Genomic DNA, 13,471 nt, shown 5'->3' with positions numbered 1-13,471 from the left:
TCCCTTTCCTAGAAGAAATGGACTTCAAACCTTAAACTGGCAAACTCCCCTATGACTTTGTAATGAGCTTCTAAACTTCGGGCTTCATTTTTGTCCCGTTATCTTCTCCTGCTCAGTAATTATTTTCTCTTTTATCTCGGAGGAATCGTTCCACTCATTTTTTTTCTCCAGCTGCTGTATCATATGGAATGGATTAAGGCAGGGTGGGAGTGGGAGATGTTCTGGGATTACCACACAGGACTTTGGGGTAAAGAGATGAGGCACTCTGATTGGATCCCCGCTCTGTCACCCATTCTTAGCGTCCAATAGGAACAGGTGTTGAAAGCTCTACTTCCTTGTTATTTTGGTATTTGCTCTTACTTGCTATTAAACAATTTGGTATGTACTCAAAGTCTAACTTGCCCTTGAGTCATTCTGGGTAAGAGACAGCTTCAGTGACAAGAATATGAATTATACATTTGATCATGTCTGCTGTGCCTGTACGGGGCACAGGGCCGTCTTTCCCTGTGGCTACTACCGACCGGTTGGAACTGTTCTTCACAGGTGGCATATAAAAGAGGATGAACTAGCAGTGCATATGCTTTGTGACGCGAGATCATTCTCAATGAGAACATATTTGCTATAGGTATATTGGGACGTGTTAGAATAGAATCTGTCCATTTTTATGAAGGAAGTACTCATTTTGCTTTGTTCCCATCAATGTCATGCCGGTTATTGATGTGTATGTACAGATGACACCGCAGGCCTCCGTGTTTACAGACAGCCATGAAGAGTGTGTGATTAAATCCACCTTTTAGCAGCGTCTCTTCTTTGCCTCCTTCGTCTCCCTGACCGAAAAGATTCTCTTGATTAATGTGTCGGTTGAAACCACACTTTTTCCCTTTTTTCTCCCGCGCTCTTTATTAATGAGTGTAATCTTATTTAGATACATAATTTGTGTACGTTTGTCCATAAATCATGTGTAGTTTTTCTAACTTGGGGTAAAAGTTGCTGCGCGCTGCAGTTTTCTGACTGCTTCACTCCACGGCTCTTTAGTTTTTCAAAAAGCACCTTCAAAGAGTCGAAAGGTCTTCTTCCAGGAGACTCCGCTCTCTGACTGATTTCAGCACTTTAAAAAGAGACCAGCGATGACCTCGTTGTTTCGCAGAGTTGCATCACCTTCTTCAGTGTTTACTTTTGAAAGTCCAAATTAATTCAGCATTTCTCAGCCCTCGTTCAAAGGGGCCGTGACAAACTAGCTCGACGAGTTCCCGTGACCAACTAACTCGACGAGTTCAAAACTTCAACTTTTTCCTTCAGACTTTATATTTTGACAGGAAAAAATGACTCCAGACTTTGTTGTCTCTTCCCCCATTCCCTCTACTTTGTATTTGACAGGTCAAAATGGCACCAAACAGGGATTGCCCCTTCCCTCTTTGTGGTTCTCCCCAAACCCCCAAACTGCCCTCGTTCCAGACTGACTACAAAGCAGTCATCTGCTTTCTCACGACGCCTGGATGTTGAACATATTCACTCAACACATTATATCCTATAGCTATGTGATGCCTGACAGTCGTTGACGTGGCACTCAGCCTTTGGTTGGTGCAATGTCACGTCTGCAATGTCACGTCAGCAATGTCACGTCTGCAATGTCACGTCTGCAATGTCACGTCTGCAATGTCGCGTCTGCAATGTCGCGTCTGCAATGTCGCGTCTGCAATGTCGCGTCTGCAATGTCGCGTCTGCAATGTCGCGTCTGCAATGTCGCGTCTGCAATGTCACGTCTGCAATGTCACGTCTGCAATGTCACGTCTGCAATGTCGCGTCTGCAATGTCGTGACATTGGAACCCTATCTCTGATTGAACAAGTGACATTTCCTGCGTGTTCAATATCACCACAGAGGATCATCCTTCATCCTTCTCTAATCACAGGAAAATCTGCATCAATTAATGATCTCGAGCAGCTCGTTTATAACGCCCTGTTGTCATTAATCTTCTGAGGAGTAAAAGTTTCAGACGACAGTCCAGACCCAATATCTCCTCGGTGTGGGCTGTTGCTGTCAACGTGGATATAACTACTTCTTATCACCGGTTGTGGCTAAGTGGCAATGTCCTTGTCTTCTCCAAAGTGCTCCAAAGTGCCCTAACAAGCCACCCCGTGAAGTGTTGTGAGTGTAAACTCTGCTCTAGAGTGTTTTCGTTGACGCCCAGCAGCCATTTCCACCTCTTATATTACATTTGCAGTTATTATGGTCATTTAGCAGACACTTATCCAGAGTGACGTTCATCTTAAGGTAGCTTGGTGAGACAACCGCTTATCACTGTCTTACACCACATACCACTGATGTTTAAATTCATCCGTTTTGACGTTTTTGAGGGTGAGGACATACGGAGCTGTCAGGGAGTCAGTCAGAGTCAGTTAGCGCTGCTTTTGGCTTTCCTGACAACGTTTAAAAATGTAAGAGAGCATTCTAAATGTACCTCACTTAAGTCAACGTTTTTCTTAAACTGAAGTCATGTACCTCAGAGCCAGAGAACAAAACGCGCCTAGACCACGGGCATGAAAACATGGAAAGTTCATCAAGTATTAACAGTGGCTTAACGCCTGGTTGTTGAATCCTGTTATCTTTCCTGCGTGGTGTTGTTGCTCTACTTGTGTGAATAGGAGTAATTCCCCTGTGGTTGTATCTGGGGGACTGGAGGAGATGTTGATGACCTTTGGAGCGTATCCACTGTAAGTGGAAGTCTATGGGATCTGAAGGACGGTTGAGAGTTGAGGTTGTTGACGCCGGGTGCTGTTGATGCTGAGCACTGTTGTAACCATGTCGCAAATGTAATCAGAGTCAAACTATATGACTTTTCTATCTCAAAGTCAAACAGTAATGTGGAAATTCAATGAGAGGCGGAGTAGAATGGAAGAGAACAGCGCCCTGGCCGGGGGTGGGGGGTGGGGGGGGGTGAATGGAAGAGAACAGCGCCCTGGCCAGGGGTGGGGGGTGGGGGGTGTGAATGCTTCCTGCTGTGACTCGATGCCTTGGTCTCTGCCGCATTTACATGTTTTTTGAAGCATCTAGTGATTTATTCACAACCGTGGCGTCTAAGTGTGTCGCCGGACCCCCGAGTGCAACGCCCGCCACCCCACATCCGTCACACCAGCATCCTCTTCCTTAACACACCCCCCTTCGCCTGCAATTCCCCTCCTCTCCCGGAGCAAGAGAGAGGGAGACAGAGCAACGGAGTGACATCAGCAGGAGAGAGTTTCATTTGAATACCACACTGTTGTTTTGATGTAGTCTGCAGCGATGCCACGGCTATTTATTTCTGGTTCTCAGTTTGTCACCCCAATCTGTCTGTCTGTCTGTCTCTCTCTCCCTGTCTCTCTCTCTCTCTCTCTCTGTCTCTCTCTCTGTCTCTCTCTCTCTGTCTCTCTCTCTGTCTCTCTCTCTGTCTCTCTCTGTCTCTCTCTCTGTCTCTCTCTCTCTGTCTCTCTCTGTCTCGCTCTCTCTCTCTCTCTGTCTCTCTCTCTCTCTCTTTGCATCCTTTCTTTTCCTCCCATCCCTTTTGCTTTTCTGTGTCTGCTTGTATCATATCCGTACCATCGCCAGCAGGCAGAGCAGGAGAGAAGCCAGGCACAGCATATGAATAAGGGCCCCTGAGAAACCCATCATAGTAAGATTCGGTCAAGTGGGGATTAATCAAATGAGCACATAAATTAACACTTTTCTTAATGAGGACTCCTGTCGTTATCGGCATCCATTGGAATTAGGTTGGCTTTATCTGCGGGAGTGGGGTACTATTAATCTCCAACCGTCATCATTATTCCACCTTTTTTCTTTTAATCAGATGGGGCTGGTAGAAAAACAAGTTGTCTACCTCTGCAAACCACTTCTAGGAGTCTACATGAGGAGGATCTGAATTGCCTACATGATGGGTTTTTTAAACGACACCAGCAGAAAGAAAGAAATATAAACCACGTTTCATTGCTGAACAGATTGATGCCCAACGTTGTTTGATTTTTCAAGATCAATTTCAAGAGACTACAGTATAATTGCCTCCAATACTAATTGTTATCAGAAATGTATCTCCGCTGGATAACAGCCCACAGTGTCTTTATTGCAAACTATTTCAAATCCTTTCATCCTCATTGGAACAATTATTTTCGTTAGTACGAATCAATGAAGACGGAACAGAAAAAAGTGCCATTTAAACAACAGAAAAACGAGCCTCGGAATCCAGAAACATTAAAAAGACAACCTGAGAAGTAAACAAACAACACCAAAAAAAGCTGTGAAAAACCAGCCAACACAGCAGGATAGCTTTATCTGTCCGATGTGTTTAAGGGCCAGAGAGGGAGCGGACATTTTCTTTACCTTATCAGATGGAAGGTCATCCCAGGTTGATCACCAGTAATAAAGTCTTGTTATGACTGACATGGCACTCTTGGGATGCTAGTTGACAGATGGAATGGTTGAAGAGCACAGCTCTGAGCAGCTAGCAGTAGACCAGGCTTTAACCTCAGCTCAGCAAGACTTAAGGCCAAATGAAAAGAGAGGAGGAAGAGTGGATTGGATTGGGATGGAGGGAGGGATGAAGAGGCAACAAACAAATAATGCCCTCTCCTATCAGTCCCTGAAGGTCGGAAAGATTTGAAGGAGGTGATAGCTAATAGCTATGTATTTTTTTTTAACCTTTGACCTGATTATGTAAGACAAGCAATGGTTTCTGGTTGTAGACCAAGGCTTTTCTGCCTCAAGTCTTCAATGGAACAGGGGCACATGGTCAGGTATCCTTATTGTGTGCTGTACAGTACTGCCATACGCTTAGAGTTACAGAGGCTGCAGGTCGAGCATGATAGGTTGTTTTACATGACCATCCATGTTTCAATTCACAACCAGCCATTCAAAAACAAGGCTTTTCAAATAGATATTGTTCAGTATAAAGGCAACATTTAACCACAAGCTGTTAAGTCAAGTACTTCAGTGTAAGAACCTGTTTGTACCAAGTGGTACACTATGTTGAGCACCATCTTTCACGCTCTCTATCTCTCAATTCAATTGTGTTTTCATTAGCATGGGAAACATATGTTTACATTGCTGAAGCAAGTGGAATAGATAAAAAAACTACATATATATAAACAGTCACAAATGAACAGTAAACATTACACTCACACGTTTCAAAGGAAGAGACACATTTCAAATGTCATTATGGCTATGTACTGTGTTACAATGATGTGCAAATAGTTAGAACTCTCTCTCTCAACTGCCCTTAATCTCTCTTCAAAAACCATTGCATCTTAGCCCTCAGGTAAACACCTGCAATGGAGGTGAGGTGTGATATGTGATGGTTTGTAGTGTGTTTGTGTTTTGTATGACATTGACCCAACAAAGGGGATTTTTAAGTCTAATTCTCTTTCTCTCCCGCACTCTCTCCAGGCTCGGAGATGGTGGAGGCCCAGTGTCAGAGGTTCGAGGTGAGGAGTCCTGACGGGGAGCGGGTGCTCTTCTCCGCTGACGAGAAGGAGATCAGCATCGGCACTGAGAAACTGAGGGTGACAGGTAACGCATATACGCACGCATGCAGACACAAACACACAGGCGGAGGGCAGCAGGTAGCCTCTAGGGTGACAGGTAGCCTCTAGGGTGACAGGAAGCCTAGCGATTAGAACGTTTGGCCAGTAGCCGAAAGGTCACTAGTTTGAATCCCCGAGCTGACAACGTGATCAATCTGTTGATGTGCCCTTGAGCGAGGCACTTTACCTTAATTGCTCGCTGTTGAGGCAGACCCTGTCTGGGACCTCACTCTGAGGGGGAGTTGGGATATCCAAAAAAACACATTTCAAATTCACACATAAGTATTACTACACACTTGATCATGTTTGTACTAGGACAAATATAAGCATCCCCCAAATGATTGTTATTAAAAACCCAGTGCAGTCCTGTGCTTTATATATATGTTGTACATGAGTTACCTCTCTGACAATAACAGCTCGTTTTCAGTTTCCCCCTCCCCACTCAGACCACCCCCAGACAATTCTAGCTAAATTCTTGCTTGAGAAATTGCTCTCTTCAAAGAGAAGATATTTTCCTTTGGCCATTTTAATTCAATCGTTACCCACAAATAATGTATATATAGAGTAGACTGCCTATGCATAAACGGAGAACCAAGTGGTAGTTATCTTTTCAAGGAAATAAAATAAAATATGATTAGACTATAGTTTACTACAATGTCTGTAAATCATTATTGATAACGGAGAGAAGTGCAGGGCGCTCAACCAACCATTACCCATTTATTTGTCTCTGCCAGCAAATCATCCTCCCAAAGGATAAGCTATATCACGTATGCAGAACGTAGCTCAAGAGAAAGAGAAGTCTCCTCTCTCATCAGTCCTGTTGCTTCAGGTTCAGTAGCCATACGCGTGAGATCAGGTACCCGTGTGGTCTCTATTAAATAGAGTAGGCTATAGTCTGTACATGGGCGGAGAAGCACGTGGCACGTTATCCTTCCAAGGAAATGTACTTCCTAAATAGGATTAGGCTATGGGTTACTAAATTTGGTTAGAAATAAATATTGATCGCCCATATTTGTCTCGGTCTGAAAATCGTCCCACTCCTAAAAGGTAGGCTATAAAACGTAGCTCAAGAGAAAGTGCAAGTCTCTCAGAATCTGCTCTCTTCAAACTACTTCTAGACTATTTGCTGATGTGGCAGAGCAATACCGATAGCCTAATATAATGGGCCATGTGAGAATCTCTGGTGATTTAACCTATTTCGTAGGATATTTTTGAGCTTTTTGATATTGCCTATAGGGAGCAGAATTGTTGAGTCCATGCCTGGCAAGTGAGCTGTGTCACATACGCCTAAAATAATCTTGCGGGACTGAGGTTGGGTTTAAAGCAGTTGCAGGTACAGTTATATGTTAAATGCGGGTCAGTTGGGTGGATTTACCCAGTCTAAAAGGCTCCATTCACAGGTCAGTGCTCCCATAGCAACCAGATAGATTGTGATGGTGCTAAGGGCCTGTGTGCAGCAATGCACAGCGACTGCTAGTGAGTGGGTTGAGCAGAACTCAGACAGTTGTTGTGTGTGGCCTACATGCAGACATCAGCATTAGATAGAGAGACAGGGACTGAGAGAGAGAGGGACGGAAGAGAAAATTAAGAGAGAGAGGTAGGGAAAAAAGGAAAGAGAGAGAGAGAGAGAGAGAGAGAGAGAGAGAAGTAGAGAGGGAGAAGTAGAGAGAGAGAGAGAGAGAGAGAGAGAGAGAGAGAAGTAGAGAGGGAGAAGTAGAGAGGGAGAAGTAGAGAGGGAGAAGTAGAGAGAGAGAGAGAGTGAAGGAAAGATTAAGAGAGAAAAAGCACATGCCTATCTCTGTTTGCTTTCCTGGCGCGGTGGTCTCTCCCGGTAAACGAGGCGGCGGGGAGGTCAAGTGGAAGCAGTCGGGGGTCGTGGGCGAACAGACACCCCTCCTCCATCCTCCCCCTTTTCCTCTCTGTAATTGGAAAGATCTGTCCATTACAAAGCCAGGAAAGAAAGAAAGTGGGGGGTGAGAGTGAGAGATGGAGGGAGAGAAAGTGGCGGAGGTCTGCAAGGTGATTGATGTTGTCTTTTGTCGCTCACGGAGAATGAAGGCATGGAGGAAGGAAGGAGTGTTGGAGGGAGGAGGGAGGGTTGGAGGAAGGAGGGAGGGTTGGTGGGAGGGATGGAGGGAAGAAACTGATGTTTCTGTATGTGCTCCATGCAAGAACATCACTCATACTATCTCTGTTTAGTGTGGGGAGATATGATGTCATTGCCATGTGTTCTAACATGGGCTACTTAGACTGATGTTATTTTTGGATACATGTTTCTATTCTATTTTCTATTATCATCTGCATTGTTGGGAAAGAGCTCTCAAGTTAAGAATTCCACTGTACTGTTTTACACCTGTTGTATCCTGGGCACGTGGCGAATAAAGTTTGAAACCTGAAACTTCTAACGTACACTGAGTGGACAAAACATTAGGAACAGTATTGATGTCACTTGTTAAATCCACTTCTATCAGTGTAGATGAAGGGGAGGAGACAGGTTAAAGAAGGATTTGTTTAGCCTTGAGACAATGGAGACATGGATTGTGTCTTTGTGAAATGCAGAGGGTGAAGGCCAAGACAACAGATTGAAGTGTCTTTGAACAGGTTATTGTAGTAGGAGAACTGCAACGCTGCTGGGTTTCTTTATGCTCAACAGTTTCCTGTGTGTATCAATAATGGTCCACCACCTAAATGACATCCAGACAACTTGACACAGTGGTGTGAAGCGTTGGAGTCCATGTGGAATGCTTTCGACACCTTGTAGAGTCCATAACCCCAACAAATTGAGGCTGTTCTGAGGGCTTTAAGGCAACTCAGTATTAAGGTCTTCATAATGTTTTGTCTACTCAGCGTGTACCTTTCGAAATGGACAATTCTCACATCACACATTTGAGACGTGGTGTCAGTATCACACACATTAATGTTGTAATATCACAGGACTTCTCATCATCAGTGTCATCTTACACATGACTGGCTAATCAGGACCTTAGCTGGCTTGAATTACATTATATACAGTACACACTTAGACACACCTATTCAACAGTTTTTCTTCGTTTTTTACATTGTAGAATAATAGTGAAGACATCAAAACTATGAACTAACACATATGGAATCATGTAGTAACCCAAAAAGTGTTTAAAAAAAAGAATTTTATATTCTTCAAAGTAGCCACCCTTTGTCTTGATGACAGCTTTGGACACTCTTGGCATTCTCTCAACCAGCTTCACCTGAAATGCTTTTCCAACAGTCTTGAAGGAGTTCCCACATATGCTAAGCACTTGTTGGCTGCTTTTCCTTCACTCTGCGGTCCGACTCATCCCAAACCATCTCAATTTGGTTGAGGTTAGGTGATTGTGGAGGCCAGGTCATATGATGTAGCACTCCATCACTCTCCTTCTTGGTAAAATAGCCCTTACACAGCCTGGAGGTGTGTTGGGTCATTGTCCTGATGAAAAACAAATTATAGTCCCACTAAGCGCAAACCAAATGGGATGGCGTATCATTGCAGAATGCTGTCGCAGCCATGCTGATTAAGTGTGCCTTGAATTCTAAATAAATCACTGACAGTGTCACAAGCAAAGCACCCCCACACCATCACACCTCCTCCTCCATGCTTCACAGTGGGAACAGCACATGCAGAGGTCATCCATTAATCTACTCTGCGTCACAAAGACATAGCGGTGGGAACCAAAAATCTCAAATTTGAACTCATCAGACCAAAGGACAGATTTCCACCGGTCTAATGTCCATCGCTTGTGTCTCTTGGCCCAAGCAAGTCTCTTCTTCTTATTGCTGTCCTTTAGTAGTGGTTTCTTTGCAGCAATTTGACCATGAAGGCCTGATTCATGCAGTCTCCTATGAACAATTGATGTTGAGATGTATTTGTTACTTGAACTACTTAAATGTGAATCATTTATTTGCGTAATTAACTCTAATGAATGTATCCTCTGCAGCAGAGGTAACTCTGGGTCTTCCTTTCCTGTGGTGGTCCTCATGAGAGTCAGTTTCACCATGGCGATTGATGGTTTTTGCGACTGCATTTTAAGAAACTTTAAAAGTTCTTGAAATGTTACGCTTTGACTGACCTTCATGTCTTAAAGTAATGATGGATTGTAATTTTTCTTTGCTTATATGAGCTGTTCTTGCCATAATATGGACTTGGTCTTTTACCAAATAGGGATATCTTCTGTATACCACCCCTACCTTGTCACTACACAACTGATTGGCTCAAACGTGTTAAGAAGGAAAGAAATTCCACAAATGAACTTTTAAGAAGGCACACCTGTTAATTGAAATGTATTCCATGTGACTACCTTATGAAGTTCATTGAGCGAATGCAAAGAGTGTGCAAAGCTGCCATCAAGGCTAAGGGTGGCTACTTTGAAGAATATTAAATATAAAATATGTATCCTTCACTCATGCTGCCAAACATTCCGTCGTAAATCTGACTATCCTACTGTTCCTTGACTTCGGCGATGTCATTTACAAAATAGCCTCCAACACTCTACTCAGCAAATTGGATGCAGTCTATCACAGTGCCATCCGTTTTGACACCAAAGCCCCATATACTACCCACCACTGCGACCTATATGCTCTCGTTGGCTGGCCCTCGCTTCATATTTGTCACCAAACCCACTGGCTCCAGGTCATCTATAAGTCTTTGCTAGGTAAAGCCCCGCCTTATCTCAGCTCACTGGTCACCATAGCAGCACCCACCCGTAGCACTCGCTCCTGCAGGTATATTTCACTGGTCACCCCCAAAGCCAATTCCTCCTTCGGCCGCCTCTCCTTCCAGTTCTCTGCTGCCAATGACTGGAACGAATTGCAAAAATCAATGAAGCTTAAGACTCATATCTCCCTCTCTAACTTTAAGCACCAGCTGTCAGAGCAGCTCACAGATCACTACACCTGTACATAGCCCATCTGTAAATAGCCCATCCAACTATAGCCCATCTGTAAACAGCCCATCCAATTACCTCATCCCCATACTGTTATTTTATTTTGCTCCTTTGGACCCCAGTATCTCTACTTGCACATTCATCATTTGCACATCTATCACTCCAGTGTTTAATTGCTAAATTGTCATTATTTCGCCACTATGGCCTATTTATTGCCTTACCTCCCTTATCTTACCTCATTTGCATTGTGTATATATACATTTCTATTGTGTTAGTGACTGTATGTTTGTTTATTCCATGTGTAACTCTGTGTTGTTGTTTTTGTCTCACTGCTTTGCTTTATCTTGGCCAGGTCGCAGTTGTAAATGAGAACTTGTTCTCAACTAGCCTACCTGGTTAATTGAAGGTGAAATAAAAAATAAATAAAAATGATTTGTTTGACACTTTTTTGGTTACCAAATGATTCCATATGTGTTATTTCATAATTAAAGTGTCTAGTTTGAGAAACAGACACCTCACAAGTCCTCAACTGGCAGCTTCATTAAATAGTACCCGCACAACACCAGTCTCAACGTCAACAGTGAAGAGGCAACTCCGGGATGCTGGCCTTCTAGGCAGAGTTCCTCTGTCCAGTGTCTGTGTTCTTTTGCCCCATTGTCCTTCTATTGTACTACTATTGTCATTCTATTGTCCTCATACTGTTCTTCTATTGTCCTTATATTGTACTACTATTATCCTTATATTGTACTACTATTGTCCTTCTATGGCTTCTATTGTCCTTCTAGTGTACTACTATTGTCCTTCTAGTGTACTACTATTGTCCTTCTATGGCTTCTATTGTACTACTATTGTCATTCTATGGCTTCTATTGTACTACTATTGTCCTTCTATGGCTTCTATTGTACTACCATTGTCCTTCTATGGCTTCTATTGTACTACTATTGTCCTTCTAGTGTACAACTATTGTCCTTCTATGGCTTCTATTGTACTACCATTGTCCTTCTATGGCTTCTATTGTACTACTATTGTCCTTCTATGGCTTCTATTGTCCTTCTAGTGTACTACTATTGTCCTTCTAGTGTACTACTATTGTCCTTCTATGGCTTCTATTGTACTACTATTGTCCTTCTATGGCTTCTATTGTACTACTATTGTCCTTCTAGTGTACTACTATTGTCCTTCTATGGCTTCTATTGTACTACTATTGTCCTTCTATGGTTTCTATTGTACTACTATTGTCCTTATATGGCTTCTATTGTACTACTATTGTCCTTCTATGGCTTCTATTGTACTACTATTGTACTACTATTGTCCTTCTAGTGTACTACTATTGTCCTTCTAGTGTACTACTATTGTCATTCTATTGTACTACTATTGTCATTCTATTGTACTACTATTGTCATTCTATTGTACTACTATTGTCCTTCTAGTGTACTACTATTGTCATTCTATTGTACTACTATTGTCTTTCTATGGCTTCTATTGTACTACTATTGTACTACTATTGTCCTCCTATAGTACTACTATTGTCCTTCTAGTGTACTACTATTGTCCTTCTAGTGTACTACTATTGTCCTTCTAGTGTACTACTATTGTCATTCTATTGTACTACTATTGTACTACTATTGTCCTTCTAGTGTACTACTATTGTCCTTCTAGTGTACTACTATTGTCCTTCTAGTGTACTACTATTGTACTACTATTGTCCTTCTATTGTTCTACTATTGTCATTCTATTGTACTACTATTGTCCTTCTAGTGTACTACTATTGTCATTCTATTGTACTACTATTGTCCTTCTAGTGTACTACTATTGTCCTTCTATTGTACTACCATTGTCATTCTATTGTCCTCATACTGTTCTTCTATTGTCCTTATATTGTACAACTATTATCCTTCTATTGTCCCCATACAGTCCTTCTGTTGTCTTTCTATTGTCCTCATATTGTTATTATATTGTTCTTCTGTTGTCTTTCTATTGTCCTCATGTTGTTATTCTATTGTTATTCTATTGTTATTCTATTGTTATTCTATTGTCCTCATATTGTTATTCTATTGTCTTTCTATTGTCCTCATATTGTTATTATATTGTTCTTCTGTTGTCTTTCTATTGTCCTCATGTTGTTATTCTATTGTTATTCTATTGTTATTCTATTGTCCTCATATTGTTATTCTATTGTTATTCTATTGTCCTCATATTGTTATTCTATTGTTATTCTATTGTCTTTCTATTGTCCTCATGTTGTTATTCTATTGTTATTCTATTGTTATTCTATTGTTATTCTATTGTCTTTCTATTGTCCTCATGTTGTTATTCTATTGTTATTCTATTGTTATTCTATTGTTATTCTATTGTTATTCTATTGTCTTTCTATTGTCTTTCTATTGTCCTCATGTTGTTCTTCTATTGTCTTTCTATTGTCCTCATATTGTTATTCTGTTGTCTTTCTATTGTCTTTCTCAGGGAACGAAGGTGTCGTCTTCGGACATTCAGTGGAGACATCCCACATCAGAGCAGAACCTTTCCAGGATCTCAAGTAAGCATTCTGGAATCACACGCACACACACACACACACACACACACACACACACACACACACACACACACACACACACACACCACACACACACACACACACACACACACACACACACACACACACACACACACACAAATGGACACACACATGGAGATGGATGGACACACACACACACACACACACACACACACACACACACACACACACACACACACACACACAGCACACAGATGGCTGGACACACACACACACACACTGACTCACTCATTTACTGTTACTTTGAAGATACCCCAAAGTCATTAAAAGAAAGGGAGAGTGTGCGTGTGTTATGTGTGTGTGTTGTGTGTGTGTGTTATATGTGTGTGTGTGTGTTATGTGTGTGTCCATACCTGTTTATTCCAGTAGTGTTTCGAGAGCCCTTGACTTGACTTCATAAAACCCGTCGGCCTTGGCGGCGTGGTCATCCTGATGTGAGTGTACAGTAGAGAC

General features: G+C 42.3%; 1 long non-coding RNA gene across 1 annotated transcript in view; it reads left to right on the top strand.

The window, feature by feature from the left end:
- Window positions 1–12,998, top strand: part of LOC116376448 (uncharacterized) — a 15,701-nt gene extending 2,703 nt beyond the window's left edge. Inside the window, exons 2-3 of the long non-coding RNA XR_004211809.1 lie at window positions 5,412–5,534; window positions 12,907–12,998. This is a non-coding gene — a long non-coding RNA (uncharacterized LOC116376448). The remainder of the gene's footprint in view (window positions 1–5,411; window positions 5,535–12,906) is intronic.
- The last annotated feature ends 473 nt before the right edge of the window (window positions 12,999–13,471 follow it).

The sequence above is a fragment of the Oncorhynchus kisutch genome, linkage group LG12 (assembly GCF_002021735.2).
Source record: "Oncorhynchus kisutch isolate 150728-3 linkage group LG12, Okis_V2, whole genome shotgun sequence".
Taxonomy (NCBI): Eukaryota; Metazoa; Chordata; class Actinopteri; order Salmoniformes; family Salmonidae; genus Oncorhynchus; species Oncorhynchus kisutch.
This window is presented reverse-complemented; position numbering and strand designations above follow the sequence as displayed.